General features: G+C 42.0%; 2 long non-coding RNA genes across 3 annotated transcripts in view; both read right to left on the bottom strand.

The window, feature by feature from the left end:
• The window catches only part of LOC308459600, a 66,704-nt gene extending 63,628 nt beyond the window's left edge, over window positions 1-3,076 (bottom strand). Inside the window, exons 1-2 of one of the 2 annotated variants that reach the window (XR_013978208.1) lie at window positions 2,986-3,076; window positions 1,448-1,642 (exon numbers count right to left, since the gene is read on the bottom strand). This is a non-coding gene — a long non-coding RNA (uncharacterized lncRNA). Of the gene's footprint in view, window positions 1-1,443; window positions 1,643-2,985 lie in introns of both variants that reach the window. The other variant, XR_013978209.1, reaches the window with a different exon arrangement.
• Window positions 3,077-9,066: 5,990 nt separating this feature from the next.
• LOC308459565 overlaps window positions 9,067-17,640 on the bottom strand; it is a 43,555-nt gene continuing 34,981 nt past the window's right edge. The window contains exon 8 of the long non-coding RNA XR_013978154.1: window positions 9,067-9,199. This is a non-coding gene — a long non-coding RNA (uncharacterized lncRNA). The remainder of the gene's footprint in view (window positions 9,200-17,640) is intronic.

The following is a 17,640-nucleotide window of genomic DNA, read 5'->3' as shown; positions in this document are numbered from 1 at the left end:
CACATAGAATCCCAGGATTAATATTAGAATTGTACCTGTATAAAGTTCTATCGGGGTTTGCTAGGCAAGGTCTTGTTCCCCCCCCTTCTTTTTTAGAAGTATTGTATATAAAAGCATTGACACGTGCCAATTCTCCCTATGCTTTGCTGAAAGTGTAAAGCTATTATACATCGCTTTGTGTGAGAATGTCCACAATGCATATATTTTGGACAGATGCTACTGATGTTTATTCTTGTATCTTGAAGGGGGGAGAAAAGAACCCTACTTAACACTACTATATCGTTTGCTGGCACTAACAAAGGAACTGAATGCGAAGCAGTCAGGCTTCATCCAGCAAGCCCCGTTGCTAGCCAAATACAGGCTTACAATTGTTGAGATGAGAAAGAGACGACCATCTATTCATTCCCGCGCTAAGAAGATGATGAACTATGCTGCAACCGAGCAGGAATCAATCTTTTCAAAAGAATGTGTTTGAATATTTAGCCCAGGAAAATGTGTGGATTTCTCTGATGAACATTGTATAATGGCCAAACAGCTAAGCCATCACACGCACATACCAGACAGAAATTCCTAATGCTCTCATCAGCAGAAACCATATTTGGGACTGAAGAACGATTCATCCAGATTCCCTTTTTTAAAAAATGCGTCTCAGTTTTTATAGCTTATTGCAGACATTAGTTTGACTGCCTCCATAGCCTTTTTCCATACCACAAGAGTCCTCAGGTGATTTTATAATTCCGTCTATGGGATGCATTTAAATTAGAGAATATAGACCTATGACATTTTACAGAGGAAATCATCACTTTTCCATATGTTCGAAAGACACATTGTTGCTTCGCTGGGTATGGAAACAGATGACCACTTATTGCAGGAATAACCAGCATGGTGTCTCTAGTCTCAAAGATATTGTTGGACTAGAACTCCCATCAGCCCCAGCCAGTGTTGCCAATTATCAGGGATGATAAGAGTTGCAGTTCATCATCATCATGTGTTGGCTGCCCTTGTGACTTTGCCACTTTCAAACATCTCATGTCACTTGAAGAGCAGGTTTTTCACAGGCTTTACATACATCTATGGGTCGCCATGACTCATGGCTGCAATAGCTGGATCACCACAGGGCAAGGGCGTACAATTATCCAAACCATCAGATAAGATATGTGGGATATTTTAAAGAAATGACCAAGGGATGGCTGGTTTCCCACCTTTACCATGGCTGTCAACCTTTCCCTTTTCTTGCGAGGAATCCTATTCGGAATAAGGGAATCTCCCTTAAAAAAAGGGGAAAGTTGACAGCTATGCCTTTACAGCCAACCGTTCCCCCTCCCCAACCCTTGGGTTCAATGAGCATATGCAAAACATGTTTTAGCACTAAAGAATATAAACTATGTGAGCAGGTGAAAATGACCACTCTTTAAAAGTTCTGATATATTGCTTTTATGGTACTCACTGTGCAGATGATGCACATCTCTTTGTTCCAGCAGAATCAGGAGAGGCAGTTGAGGTGTTAGACCAGTGCTTGGAGGCAGTGATGAATTGGATGTCGGCCAAGAAACTGAAGCTGAATCCCAAGATGGAGTTGCTATGTGTTCCAAGTTCCCACGTCCAGAAGGTGAGGAGACAGCCTGGATAAGACTGCATTCACCTGGAAGAAGCAGGTCTTCAGCTTTGGAGTACTCCTAGATTCAACACTGTCACTAGACTGTCAGGTGCCCTTGGTGGTGCCTTTTTTCAGCTCTGGCTGGTTTACCACCTAGCGTGCTTTTGGACAGAGATTACTTGACCACTGTACTCCATGCAGTTGAACTGACTCCCTATGAAGATGGTGTCCTTCATTGGAGGTTTTTAAGCAGAGGTTGGATGGTCTTCTGCCATGGATGCTTTAGTTGAGATTCCTGCATTGCAGGGGGTTGGACCAGATGATCCTCAGGGTCCCTTCTAACTCGACAATTCTATGATTCTATGCTCTGGTAACTTACAGATTGCAATATTGTAATACGCTCTATGTGGGGCTGCTCTTGAAGAAGACTCAGAAGCTATCTGGCAGGGATTCACATCTCGTTTTAAAACAGTTTTAAAACAGTTGCACTGGTTTGTTTCTGGGCCCAATTCCAGGTAATCATGTTCGTGTTTAATACTCAGATCCAAAAAAAATATGAAAGGCTGTCTCCTTCTCTACAGACCTTCTTGGGTGCTAAGATCAGGAAAGGAAAGGGGCCATCTTTGTGTCCCACCACCCTCAGAGACTCGGTGTGGTGGCGACTTAGGATAGAGCATTCCCTGTGACAGCCCCTAAGTTATGGAATTTATTTCTCACAGAAGTATGTGTGGCACCTTCATTATACAGCTACTGGCAAATGCTGGAGATGCACTGATTTTTGACAGCTGAGATGTATATTCTTAGGAACCACCTTATTTCATTAATTGTAACTTGTTTTAAACCATTTTTTATATTGTGTTTTAGTTGTTGTAACCTGCCCTTGGACCTTGGGGTGGTAGTAGTAGTAGTAGTAGTAGTAGTAGTAATACTTATGTCAGTTCATGAAGGGGGAATAAAATAAATAATAATAATAATACTTATTTCAGTTCATGAAGGTGGAAGAACAACTCATGTCAATTAAGCATATCTGACTGACTTGTTCTGTCCTGTGGTCATCCCCACAAAACTAAATATTGGCACAATTTATTTCATTATTTCTCTCACACACTCTCTCCCTTCCTCTGTGTGTGTGTGTGTGTGTGTGTGTGTGTGTGTCTGTGTGTGTGTGTCTGTCTTTAAACTATTACATTTCTTAATACCATCCTTCCAGGGTTTATTCTAACATGCAGCTTGACACATTTTGTGCTCTGTCAAAAATAAAAATTATGCACTGTGAAACAAGTTTTTGTGCAGTTGGGCATATGGGATTTAACAAGGAGCTAGGTAGTTTTCTAAAAAAGAAGTAGATAAATAGTAAAGATAAAAAAGAAGCAGAAAATGACACAAACTTCCCGCTTCTCCCGGGCCGCGGCAAGGAGCTCTTTCCAAAGGCAATTCAGCGTTCAGCAGCTCCAGTCGCCCTCAGACCTTAAAGCGACTCCTTCAGCAGAACTTAGGCCTGGTAGCCCATGGAGATCTCCCTCTTTCAAATGGCTGCTTGGCAAAGCCCCTGACTACCCTTTCAGCTTTTTCTGCCGGTTGCCTTGTCCTTCATTCTCTGAGTCTTCTGTCTTCTCTTCTCGATTTTAACAGCCGCTGCAACACAGGACACATCTCTGCTGCGTCCTACTACCGTTCCCAATATCCTTGGAGCTTTGGTCCTGTCAGGATTAATTTTGCCCTCCCCCTGGAGACCTCGTCCTTGAAGAAGATTCACATCAAATGACCAGATTTTTGGAAAAGTTAGGAAGGCAACACCTCAGAGGGTGGGGAGACAAGGCCTCACTCGCTCCACTAGGCCCCAAGGGACTGCAGAGCTTTGCAGGTAGGCCAAGCAACCCCAGGTCCCCAGGCTATCTGAAGGATAAGCAGATATATCAATATTAATAGATAACACATGGATTAACAATACATGGGTTAGAAGCAACAGCCATTTTGTGAAGGTCCTTAATATACAGCAAATATAGATAGAACCTCCCAGCATCATTTTACAGGGGTAATAGCCATTTTGTAGAGGAAGGGAAATCCTAGTCACAAAAATGAGCTTCATAGGGCTTTGTGAGGGAAGGCAAGTTGATTGGCAGGTAATCTCTTCCTCCAAATACCAGGGTGGGGGGGGGGGGACATCCCCTGGTCCCTCATTCTTTTCAAGGCACCTCGGGATTTTTTCCTGCTCCCACATTGGCTTTTTCATTTCCCCAAATTTCCTATCTTTTCCATCTTCCTGTGCTATATTTTCTCCCTGTTTCTTTCGCTTTATTCCTTATTTTTTTTCTCCCCGCTTTCAAGTTCTTTCAGTTACAAAAAGTTCAGAGGTGGGCAGTGTGCTGGGTTTCTTTAAAATAATCATTGCAGATTGGAGGGGTCTCAGCCTCCTGGTCTTAAAAGAAAGGAAAAGCTATGTAGATCCAAGGATGACGTCTGCCCACCCGTGCTTTTGAGCAATTATTATTATCATGATCATCATCATTCATTAGTAATCGGCTTCTACAGAAGCATCTCAAGTCATTGTTTAAAATAAAGTTAAAAACAGAAAAAGCAGCCTATAAATTTGAATCAGAACTAAAACAATACAAAACAGACGTGCATGGCAAAGACCCATTTATCCAGCAGTTACGAACACTTAAAGGAATGGGTCGACCATTAGCTAACTAGGAAATAAAAAAGAGTAATTTTAAGCTGGCTGCAGCTTAGAAATCATGGTGACTAAAGACCTTGTTCATGATAGCCATGAACTGCTCAGAGAGATGCTTGAAGAGCAGCTCTTCGACAGGTGACACATGTTGTAGTACATTTACATAATAAAATACATCTCGTGGTTAAAACATTTTCAAAGCAGGGCACTTTACTGTATCAGGAGAATTGTCCTTTCCGGCAGCAAGCACTGTAATATGTCACAGATACAGATGTACTCGAAGAACTAACGTTTCCATGATATATGTGATCTTTGAGGAGCCCTTTCAAGCAACTCTTAATCTGTTAAAATAATTCCTTTTAAAGCACCAAGGTTGTGGCTTTTAATAGATTTTTACCATATTAGCACTGGATCATACTTCCCCTTGCAGTAGCTAATCTTCAAAGAACACTCAATTAGCATACTGTATTTTTCTACTGTATTAGCAAATATTACAAAGACAGTATTATAGTCATTATGAACCTAATAACTAGCGCATGACACAAAGCATTATTCTGTTAACACTTCCATGAAACATGGCACTTAGAGATGCAGCCACCAAAAGATCTGGAAATCGTCCTACTATTTTTTCCTAATCGCTTCAAAAAAACCACACAGGAGAAGAGATTTATACATTCAGGTATTCACGCAATACAGTTCACACACACAAAATAGCACCATCTCAGAATATTGGTGGGAAATTTTGCAAGTTGGAATGTGCCACATGGGGGAAAGCTTCCACGTCAGGAAGTATGTTAAGGAAGGTAAAGTGCGAGAGCCTGGACATTTGAATCACATTGTAAGAGTCGTGAGAAAACTGTTGTCAGATTATAACTGAACTCCAATTTTATGCTCAGAAGGTCTGATGCAGTATAAGGCAACTTCCTGTCTTCCTAAGCATGTGAGGGGCTGGAAAGAGCCATGAAACTTCAGGGCTGGGGCCAACTGTGGGGCCCCTTTATTGACCCTTTGTACAACAAGTGCATCCAGGGGGCTATAGTGAGAAGTCTAGTGACCAATTGCAGATGGGCAGCCCTTTCTCCAGCTTTCCTGGTGCTACTGAAGACGTGTGTGTCCTGAAGGAAGGGAAACAGGTGGCACTGTGGTCTAAACTGTGGTCTTGGGCTTGCCGATCGGAAGGTTGGCTTGGCAGTTCAAATCCCCAAGATGGAGTGAGCTCCCATTGCTCTGTCCCAGCTCCTGCCAACTTAGAAGTTTGAAAGCACATCAGTGCAAGTAGATAAATAGGTACCACTGCAGCGGGAAGGTAAATGGCGTTTCCATGCACTCTGGTTTCTGTCACGGTGTTCCATTGCGCTGGAAGCTGTTTAGTCATGCTGGCCACATGACCCAGAAAGCTGTCTGTGGACAAACGCCGGCTCCCTCGGCCTGAACGCGAGATGAGCACCGCAACCCTAGTCACCTTTGACTGAACTTAACCGTCCAGGGGTCCTTTACCTACCTTTTTACCTGGAGGAAGGCAAAAATGAAGTATTCCTAGCCATGATAGTCAATCCTGAAAGGACCATCAGTCTACCTGAGAGTTCTGTTGTTCTATTTATTTTAGGGGTACAGGAAACTGCCTTGTACCATTGGTCCATATAACTCAGTGTTGGATACACTGCAGCAACTCTTCAGACATACCTGGAGACATCAAGAATTCAACCTGGGACCTTCTATATGCAAGATGCTCTGCCACTAAGCTACAACCCTTCCAAGTTTTTGTATTTTATTTTGCAGTGTTTTTTATTTTTATTTTGTTTTAGTTCTTTAAAACTGATAACCACCTTGAGTGATTTGACATGCAGTAAATGCAAAATAAGTACCCTGTTGCCGCAGCAATACCAGAGAGCCTTGCAACACTTCAGAGACTATCAGGTGTACTGGAGCAGAGCCATAGCCTGCTTTTGATTAAAGGTCTCAAAGCAAAATGGCTCTGAGCTCCAGGGGAAGCAGTCTTACACAGGCTTTCCCCTCCTTCCCTGCAGCAAGGGCTCATGGGACAGTTTTTCCCCATGCATCCATCACACAGAGAGAATACTGGATACTGCCCTCTTATTTTGCTGCAATCTGTGGGCCAAAGTGCCTCTAGTCTAGGCAAAGATGTCCTGTGCTTATAGGGCATGGAACAGAGCTTAAAGCTTATGTCGCAAAGTATTTGATGGTCTTTAAGATGTCAGAAGACTCTCGGTTCTTTTTGAGAACATGAGAAGAGCCTGCTGGATCAGCCCATGGCTCATCTAGTCCAGCACAGTGACCAGCCAGATGCCTGTGGAAGACTCACAAGCAGGACCTCAGCACAGGAGCACTCTTCCCTCCAGCGGTTTCCAGCAACTGGTATCAGAAGTATTACTGCTTGCGACTGTGGAGGCAGAGCATAGCCATCGTGGCTAGTAGAAATCTGTTTGAGAAGCCTGTTGCATGCCCATCATATGTTAATATATTCATATGTGGTTCATACTAGGGCATAAATGCAAGGACCTTATACGTAGAAATCTGGAGAATTAGCCTTCAGTGGCTTGTGTATAAAAAGATGACACTCAAATTATTTTCATTATGAAAGAAAAAAGTAAACAATCAAAAAAACTTACAAGGGAACCCAAGGGTCGTTTAGTCCAACCCCCTGCAATGCAGGTATCTCAACTAAAGCATCACTGACCATCCAACCTTTGCTTAAAAACCTGTAGGTGTCTGAAGGTGTCCGTTCCAATGTCAAACAGCTCTTCCTATTAATGGATTACAGTTGAAAGAAATGAGATTCTGACTAAACATTGGTTTTGGTCCTAGACTCTGGAGCTGTTCAGAATATTTCCATGGTAGTATTTCTTTTCCATGATAGCAAATAAAAGTCTCCAGTGATAAAGCAATGCTTTTTTATTATTAAAAAAAATACTGATGCTTCCCCTACAAGTCAGATAATTGAGATTTTCATTGTGGCAGACTAGATTTGGAGATTCCCCTCATTGAGTATCTAATTCATTCCTAATGACATAATCATTGGTGAACAGTAAATGCAGTTTAGGAGGTCAGACTATTAGTCACTGGCTGTCAGAGAAATATGACTGCTGTTTTACTATCCGTTTTTACATTTTACTGTGCAAAGATTGGGGTGAGATACACAAATTGCACGAAATTGCATGTTTTGGTTGGAGTGATGGATGGCACCTACACAAAAATTAATAACGTGATCTATACAAAATGATAAATCAGAATTCAATTTGCAGATGTGACTAAACAAATGGGACCTGCAACAAAATCTTGCAGTGTATGCCCCCCCCCCAAATATGTTCCTTAGTCATAGTGCAGCTCAGCTACTTGGGGAGAGGGTAAGGCTGTGATTATGTAGATTGCACAATTTCCCCCCTCGTATGTGCTTTTGTGCATGTTTGCCCACATGTGAGCACTTTACGTTAAACTGTCTCAGAGTTTCCTGTCTACACTAATGGGAGTTGCTTGATGGGTTGTATTTGCGCAAAATGAGTGCATGTCAGGGACTGGACTAAAGAGGAGGAGGAATAGTGGAGGTCTCCTCCCCCTTCTCCTGTAGCTTCCAGAGAGGAGGGCGGCAGTCTCGATTTACAGCAGGGCTTTGAGAAAGATAACAGCTCAGACAGACAAACAGCAGAGTTATACAGTGTTAGGGGAAGGGGAAGTAGAGGCAGAGGAGCTAGCTGACATGTCTCTGGACAGCATCATTGACCCCACCCCCTTCTCCCAAAATGCTACGTTCGCTAAGGGTGCAAGAACAAAGAACACAGAGACAATTCTTCACGGACAGACGTGTTGTTGCTAGAGGGGGAACGGGGAGGAGCTCAGTGCGAGCAACTCCATTATGGAGGAATGACTGAAATTATTTGTCTTTTACCATGATGACTGACTAAATCATACGTAAGAACTTCCTTGTTTCCTCCCTTCCTCTTGGTGCCATCAGGGGGAGGATTCCTCAAGCCTGACAGTGCATCACACCAGGCCTCACAAGCAACCCACCAAGGATCACCTGACCAGTGAAAGTAGGAAGTGTGATAGATGTCACGCAGCAAAACATCACCGCGTGCATTTTTTTAAAACCCTCTTCACACAGTATACTTCAGTACATCCACTGTACGGTAAAATGTGATTTTTCTGTTTTTGTTGTTGTTTTCCTTACTCCATTATCCGTGGATCAGGAAAATCTGAATTAAATGGGAGGAAGTATGGGCTACCGTTTGGATGAGGACAACAACATGTGGGTGACACCAAAAAAAATTGCACACATGGGATGCACTGAATCCACTCTGCTTGTGTACACAGTCTAAGTCTGAGGAATTAAGAAAGACTAAAGGACTTTTGTTTTGAGTCCTTCCCCTGCTGTGCTAGACAGTGCTACAGGGCTGTCACTGCCAAACCTGAAAATAATTTAAATAGCTATATTGTGAGGGTGGATGCAGTTCTAGGAATGGGAAAGGCATCTCCCAATCTCTCATCCCCCATCCAAGATACTTACTATAAACTGCCCCTGCCCTTCATTCTCCTTCTCTGCCACACCCCCAAACGGTTGAGACAACATTTTGTATTTCGAGCACCCATAGACTTTATTGGTAATGCCAATCATTTCAATGTTCATGACTTCGTGAAAACCTCAAGTCTTCAGACATTGAAATCACACATTTGGGGAGTAGCTCCACACCCAGTGATGATATTCCATGGCCTTCTGAAGGTACCCTGAGCTGCTCCAAAGGCAATGTTATCTTCATGCACAGAGTTGCCCACTAAAATTGCATGCTCATCGGGGTAGAGGGTAGTTGGCATGACCCTGCAACTCCTTCATGAGTGGTTTAACTAGATGAGAGGGATACTGTGAAACCCACTACAGTTCGTCTGACATCTGCTTTCTTTAGATCCTTTCTTGCCTATGGAAAGAGAGAGACACCAGCCATCAGCATTCTATAAGCTCAGAGATTTTTCTTAGGAAGTTTGGGGCTGGTTTTTGTACATTGTTCTGTGTGCCTAGAAGAGAAATAGGAAGCTTGATGTCCTCCAGATGTTGTTTGACTTTAGCTCCCATCAGCCCCAGCCAGCATGTGCAATGGTCAGGAACAAAGGATGCTATATAGTCCAACAATGTTTTTATGACCATAGGTTCCCCAACTCTGATCTAAGGTGTCACCTGACCATTCAAAAGCCAGTACTTTAATTTTTGGGCGGCCTATTTCAATTCCAAACTCAACCATCTGAAGGGTCGATGTAAACAAAATTATGCCTTTGCCATGATAATGTATGCATTAGCAACCTTGCCTTTATACAATATAATTCAGCCACAAATGCAAATCTCCTTAGCTATTTTTATGATGTGCAGAATCAATCATCAGGTCCCAGTGGTACATTCTGGTAATATGCTGATGGCAGTTCCCTGTCTGAAAATTTCCTGAATAAACACTGAATGCATATTGCACATCTACTGAGCATCATGATTGTCTCATCTTAACTGCTTGTACAGCTCAGAAAACAATCCTATTGGTTGGACTTTGTAATGCGTGAAAGCACCCAAATAAAACCAAGTGATAGATTCGTTATTGCATTATGGAAAACAAGTGAAAACACCTGTTGTGGTAAACAATCAATATTTTACCACCTTACTATAGTTAATTTTACAAGTGATCCTAAAAAACAAACAAAAAAAACCACATCTTCTAGGTATTTTGTTGCAATACCCAGGTCATATCTTATACTTTTATTCAGGTATACTAGTTATACCTTGGTTTATTTCCACTTATTCCTCTAATTCATTCCATGACTTTTCACAGTCTAATCTCTATGATGTCCATGAGTTGTGGTGTCATCTGAGTACATCGGGGGCCTTTCCACACATGTTGTGTTAGGTTAGGTTAGGTTGTTATGTTACTGTTTACTTATATGCCATCTTTCAGCCAGAAAGGCTCCCAAGGCAGCTCCCAAGAATCAACACACACAAATGCAATAATGCAATTACAAAGTAACACAAATACAAACAATACAGGGATAAAATTCCAAACCTTTCAATGGTATCAATAACCAAACACATCTGTCTTCCTGCCAAAAAAGGCAAAGAATATTCTTTACAAAAATGTTAAAAGAAGACAAGAATACTTAAGTAGCATCTTAAGCAAGTCAGGTGTAAAAGCTTGATGGTCCCAGCACACTCCCCGGCACAAACAGCTGATGCACAGAGAGTTCAATCCTGCTTTCACAGCATTTCTCTGTCCACACCCTGATGGCCAGCTATTGGGCTGATGGGCTATTTTGACAGGTGAGCAGGACAACCCACCAATGAATCAGCTGGCAACAACATAATGTAAGATGATTGACAGGTGGGTGGTTCTTCCCGCCTGTCAAAGTTGGCCCACCTGGGTTGGAAAGGTAAAGATCTGGCCTACTGGACTGTCTGGTCCACCATAAGGGCAAACAGGGGTCAATGACCTAAAAGCCCCCTTAGGTGGAGAGGACAGGCTGAAAAACGTATTTCAGAAAGGCTGCTATACGAGAAGGGCTGTTCAGAATTCTCCAGGCAACTATCTCTCATGGCGGATAAATCCGGTGTATAAATTCCTTATAGCTTGTGTTTACAGAACCTTTAATGACCTTCTTTTGCTTGTCATTCCAACTATTTTTTTTTTTTCAGAGAACAAGCATGTGGGCTGCAGTGCTGCCCCACACTATTATGCTGCCCAGCTAGAACCTGCACCTAAGCAGCTACCCAGGTGAAGACCATAATGCCTGCATTTATCTATTCTCCCACTCGCAGTGCTATCTGAAGGCAGCCCTGTTCAGCTGTAAAGAAATGTTTGGCCAAAACAAGACCATACTAGTCTTCTCTGTGCTAGATTAGGCGTAAGTCTGCTTTCATTCCAAAACAGCTATCTCTGCTGTGACATTTTCGAGGTTCGCTATTCCGCAGGAGGTGGCGATTTGATGATTGTGTGGCAAAGTAGTATAGTAATATCACATAATTCTGCAAAATAGTCAGGCCACAAGCCCCTTCACCCAAAACAAGCTTGGAATACTATTGTAAGCCTGCTCCTAGACCACAGGAGAAGAGAGGAGTGGGTAACACGCTCCAATCAAAAGATTCAGCAAGCTTTTTTCACCATTATGTACCAGACTGAACCATACCAAAACAAGGGCAGTTATTTAGTAGCCATGACTCAGAGCCCTGGCATGCAGAGGCTCCTGCTGCTATCTATGACAGATGGAAGTTCTGTTAACATACAGAGCTCCTTCCCTGTCCATAGACTGTTGTCCTGCAATACCTGTGGCCTTCCTGGATTGCAGTCTACATGTTTCAGCCAAATGTGCAATTGCAAATATCTCCTATACATCTTATCTGCACTCAGATTTAAAAAAAAAAGAGATTTTACAATACTTCTAAACAAATTCCCATGCTTATATTTGGGGGGACTTAAGACAAAAGAACTTTTCTTTTTACTCGGAGCCACAAAACTGAACTTCATGCCCTTCCCCCCACCAAAGGAGGCATTGATGATTTACTAGAAGGTAAAAATAATACTAATTTAAATGTATTTTTGGCTGTCTTTTAGTAAAGTGATCTCAGTGTGTCTTTGGCACTTATTTTTGTAAACGTGTTACTTATTTTTGTGATCTACGGTTCATTTGAAGCATAACATTGTGTTTTTGAAGAAGTCTCATTTCGCAAATCTCCCTGTAATTTTCCGAAAAGCATTAGTTCTAAACCATTAGTTCTAAAAGGTAAAAAAGAAAGGAAAGGAAAAGTAAACTGTGATAGGAGGGGATAGCATATGAGTGTTGAACATGGCTTTTCTTTTCTTTCTCTTTTGCTGTTAACCATGCATATGTTCGTGCACAAGTGTGCATATATGTGCTCAAAAAGGGGGCATTGAAGGGCTTGGACAGACACCTACTATATTTGGAATAAACATATATTTAGCAAAACAAATGAATACTTATCCAAGATAAATATTCAGAAGGCAGATTGAACCACTGTCTCAAGGCATATGGCACAAGTAACCTTAGTGGTTACTCCATTAGTTCCACCCTTATTTTTAAAAGGGGTGACTGTTTTTACAGTAGAATAAATTATATTTTATAAAAAGGGTGTTAATTTATACACTTACTTTTTGTTAGATTTTTAGTTGCTGTATAGATTACATTATTTTTTATCTTTATTTTATGCAAAAACAGTGTAATAAAGTGAACACTGAGAAACAAGCCAAAACAGAACAAACCTGACCTCATATTAATCACTGTACATTGAAAGATTATTTTGAGATGCAAACCCGTAACAGCAAGGAAAGGCAAGTGCAGTGAGGAAATGCTAATTGTGTGCTCATAATTGCATCCTTTAAATTCTGTATCTAGGACCTAACTGTGGTCCTCCATCTAAATAGGTTCCATCTAAATGGTCATTACTAGCGTTGTCTAAAGCAGAGACATCACCTTGCCAACAAAGGTCCGTATAGTAAAAGCCATGGTTTTCCCAGTAGTGATGTATGGAAGTGAGAGCTGGACCATAAAGAAGGCTGATCGCCGAAGAATTGATGCTTTTGAATTATGGTGCTGGAGGAGACTCTTGAGAGTCCTATGGACTGCAAGAAGATCAAACCTATCCATTCTTAAGGAAATCAGCCCTGAGTGCTCACTGGAAGGACAGATCATGAAGCTGAGGCTCCAATACTTTGGCCACCTCATGAGAAGAGAAGACTCCCTGGAAAAGACCCTGATGTTGGGAAAGATTGAGGGCACAAGAAGAAGGGGACGACAGAGGACGAGATGGTTGGACAGTGTTCTCGAAGCTACAAACATGAGTCTGACCAAACTGCGGGAGGCAGTGGAAGACAGGAGTGCCTGCCGTGCTCTGGTCCATGGGGTCACAAGGAGTCGGGCACGACTAAACGACTAAACAACAAAACAACAAAGCGTTGTCTATGAGCTCACTGACTGAAGTGCTTCCCAGTGGTCTATTGCTGAACATATTCCCTGGAATTATCTCATAAGAATTACTGGGCAGTGGATTTCTAACCAATGTGTCATTAATCTGACCTCTAGAGAGGCAGGGACATTTCTTCAGCTTTGCATTAATGAAGTCCCGAAGGCTGAAAAATCCCAACTTCCAAGTTTTATCTGGACAATTACTTTGGGTATTTGTGGTAAGGTCTCCACTTATAAAAGAGATCAAAAAATGGCACATGAGGGCGGGGGGAGGCTGTTTTGTACAGTGACTTTAATCTCACATGTAAATTCAAGGAGAGTGACTCGAGTTATGCACGCATGCTGTAGTCTGAAAATCATGTAAGCTTCCGTATCCATGAAGTACTGTGCTTCATGATGGAATATTAAATATACATGAAAGTATTAAGTCCTGCATAGATCACTGGAAATATTTTCCAGAGAACAAAGGCGCTTCAAGCCTTGTTGTTGTCATCTTATTTCCTTACACAATTAAGAGAATGTATGGCCTCTGCTGTTTCTTCCCTGCACTTCCAACTTTGCCTTGTGTGCATTTGCATCCTTTAATTTAGGAGACGAGTTATGAGTATATAGGGAATCAAAAATTCAGGAAGACATTGGGACAAGTACTGTTTGTGCATTGAGAAGAAGAAAAATGAGCCGGCATTTCGGTGTACAGCAGTATATTTCCAAGGCATTCTAGCTGTTCAGCTTGTACCTAATACAGTCTTTCACCTTCAGAAAACAGTCTCTGTATGTGGATCAGCTCCATAGGCTGCTGCACAAGGACAAAGCCTTTCACCCAGCAAATTGATGGCACATTTGGTTCTAGAATTGCCAGCTGAATGGGGTGGTAGTGGTACTCTTAGGCCTTCAGCATTGATGTGACCTGCAGAAATCAGCTGGTGCCGGGAGGGAGAACCAGGAAGGAACCTTCAGTTCTGGTCATGGCTGCCCCTTGTGGTGAGTTATCAGAACTGCAGCTTAACTCATTTCCTGACAAAAGGAATATAGTACTGAGACTGGACTTGCCCACCCATGTTAGTCATTGGGCATTCCTGGACAGGAAAGTGTCTCAGCTGAGGCCCTGCCTGAGCAACAAAGGCTTCCTAACTGTAGTGTGTTTCAGTGCATACTTTCATTCTGATTCCTTGCTCACTTCAGTGAGCTGTTGAAGCTTTTCTGAGGCAGGAATGTCAGCACGTTCAGTGCCCTAGGTGTGCAAATCTAGCTGCTGCTAAAATCAGATGAGAAGGGCCTGGTAAAAAAAGAGGAAGTTTGCAATCCCACCTGGCTGAACCCTGTGAGGGATGGGGAGACCAAAAAGCAGGCACGTGTTGTAAAAACATCTTAGATTCATTACTAGAACTTTACAGTAGTGAGGGGTAGATCTCCAGGCTGAGACTAGGGGTTGGATTTGGATTGTGAAAATGTCTGGCTTTTTGCATTTCATCACCATTCAAACCAGGCACACAGCTTTGCTGTGCTTGTGGTTCTTAGTAATGCTCCGTTGTAATGCAAAATAAACACGAAGATTGATTGCAGTTCTAGAAATACTAAGCTAGGCCAAATTGGCTACAATACACACAATACAACTGAAGAAACTCTGGTATGGCCAATGTTTAACAGGGAGGGGGTGGGTGGGAGGCTTCCTCTTCCTTTTTTGCAAAGCAAAAAAAAAAAAAAGGAGAAAGGAAAAGAAAGAAATCTTATTATAAGCTGTAACATAGTATCTGCTTCCAGTCTCCTTTAAAGGGGAATACTGATAGATGCTCTGTCTCCTTTAAGTTGTTTATCATTTTCCACGGTATATGGGATTGAATTAATCTTCTAAAAACAGATTACACTCTAAAGTGTTTTACAGCTAAAAGCACCATCATGACTTTTTCACAACTTGTTAATGGAACAAAAAAACAGGTTAGATGCTGTGTTCTAGGTGGCGTAATGGGTGCTTACTACTGTGTTTGCCAAATCCATCAGTGGTATTTCACAGACATCCAGGAAACCTATTTGCTTCATAAATCATTGAAGCTCTTCAAGACCTTTGTATAAGCAAGAAATATTCTTGAAGTGTTTAGCATCAATAATAATGAAAACTGGCACTATGGCGTCTTAAGCAATCTAAAACAGAGTGTACAGTTGGGTTTAGCTTGACTTTCACTGAAGGATTACTTATAACAAGAATACATCATTGGCCATGACAGCTAGCAGCATGGCTCAACAAACTAACTTGTTGAAAACTTTGCTTTTTCAAAGTGATTAATTTAGAAAATCAGAGTTGCCAGGGATGAAGTCTTCTTGAACTTGTGGCCTCTCACCTGGAAATCCTTATCACAAATCCCAGTTATAGGAAAGGGCCTCCTAATTCTGCTAAGGGGAGACATTTCCCACATAGAGAAATGAAGTCTCTTCTTGACAACTTCCTATATTCGGTGCTGTATTCTGACCACTATTAAACCTTGCTTTGCCACCTACTTTACACTGTACATTCTTAATTCAGGACACAATGAAACTGTAAAGTAGTTTGCAGCACATGCCCCATTGGGTTTAATGAGGCTCAGCGCCAAGTAACAGAGTACAGGATTGCAGCCATAATTAATGGCCACATGACCTGAAGCCCCCTAATGGTCTGAACAGCTATTGCAGCAGAGTGCCTTTCAAGCCTTTTTCATTTGTCGGTGAGTTTCTGTAAATTTTTCTATGCCGCTTTTTGACCAAGGCCCCCAAAGTGGCTTATATAGAACAAATAAAATTCAAAACAATGATCAAAGCATTGCCCCCAAAATCAATACTAAGAAACATGGTGAGAGTAAAACAGTTAAAACCAAGCCTTGTCCCACACCTTTGGCTTGGAGCAGATTCTGACATCATTACCCATCTCCCCTTGCTTCAGCACCTTTCTTTTTTCTGTGCAAGAATGGAGCATGTCATCTTTCTTCATGGTTCTTTCTGCTACTTCCCCCTACTATTCCTCTTCCTAAGATGAGTGAGCATTTGAACCAGTATGTCCAGGCCTAGCCGAACTCTCTAACCACCACTGGCAAGCTTCTGCAATTGCTTTGTACTCTAAAAGTGGCTGAAACAAGGTGGCTCATTTGTATATAGAAACATTTTCAGTGATGAATACCGTATACAGTAGTACCTCGGGTTACATACGCTTCAGGTTACAGACACTTCAGGTTACAGACTCCGCTAACCCAGAAATATTACCTCAGGTTAAGAACTTTGCTTCAGGTTGAGAACAGAAATTGTGCTCCGGCAGCGCGGCAGCAGCGGTAGACCCCATTAGCTAAAGTGGTGCTTCAGGTTAAGAACAGTTTCAGGTTAAGAACAGACCTCCGGAACAAATAAGTACGTAACCAGAGGTACCACTGTATATATATCCCATGAAGGAGCTAAATTTAGCCAACACAACCTACTACAGGGTGCAGCCTATGAAAGGCATGAACAAATTCTTCTTGGACATTGATTTCCTAAAGGAAGATTAAAATAATATTCACACAAATCAAGTGTGGTTTGCTGGTATCCTGTTTAATTTACTATACCCAAAATCCCAGGTAGACGGTGATATATGCACAATGTCTGAGAGGTAGTCCAGGATCCAGTGAAGGGAAAATAATAAAGCCAACGGCTGTGATGTTAAAACCCTGAAAGAAAATACTAAAAATATGCACAACAAAAGATGGGAGAATATGAAAGGTGAAGCTTCCACAATAAAGAGATGGGGGCTGAATGCAACATGGAGTCTTTTCCCTATTAACTACTGCCAACATCCTTCCACTTGCAGGTTATTTCAGCAAAATGGCTCGCCCCAATGGAATTACTGTGCATTCATGGCAAGGCTGTTTACAATAGGGTTAAAGCTGAATAAATAACTGGAAATTGCTGTGCAGCAGGAGCAACTGCCAGCCAGAATCAGGAAGGAGTTGATGTATAGGGCAAAAACTGGCAGCGACTTTGGGGTATAAAATGTGCTCTGACAAGGTGATTGCAGCCTTCTGCAGTGTGGTACAGGACATTTAGAAGAAACAGGAGGATAGGGATGTCATAGGATCAGAGGGACAAATATCAAGCACAGGGGCACGGATGTCTGTGTTGAGCGAATGGAGATAGAAAATTAACTTCGGGGAGGTTTTAAACATCCCTTCTCTTCTTTATTCTTCTTCAGTGTGAATGCATGTTGTGCAGGCAAACTGATAATATTTTATGTTATGCCTATTTTGTCCTAATACTTGGCAGCAAGCAGCCCAGTTCAATGCATATTTACAAAGATGTCAGTCCACAAATATCAGCGAGTCTAGTACTAAGTAAGCACAGCTTGAGTGATACATCATGTCTCATATTGTAGGGGACAACTCTGGAAGAGAACACAGGTAAAAAGCCTGAATCA

The sequence above is a fragment of the Podarcis pityusensis genome (assembly GCF_964106645.2).
Source record: "Podarcis pityusensis genome assembly, chromosome: 12".
Taxonomy (NCBI): Eukaryota; Metazoa; Chordata; class Lepidosauria; order Squamata; family Lacertidae; genus Podarcis; species Podarcis pityusensis.
This window is presented reverse-complemented; position numbering and strand designations above follow the sequence as displayed.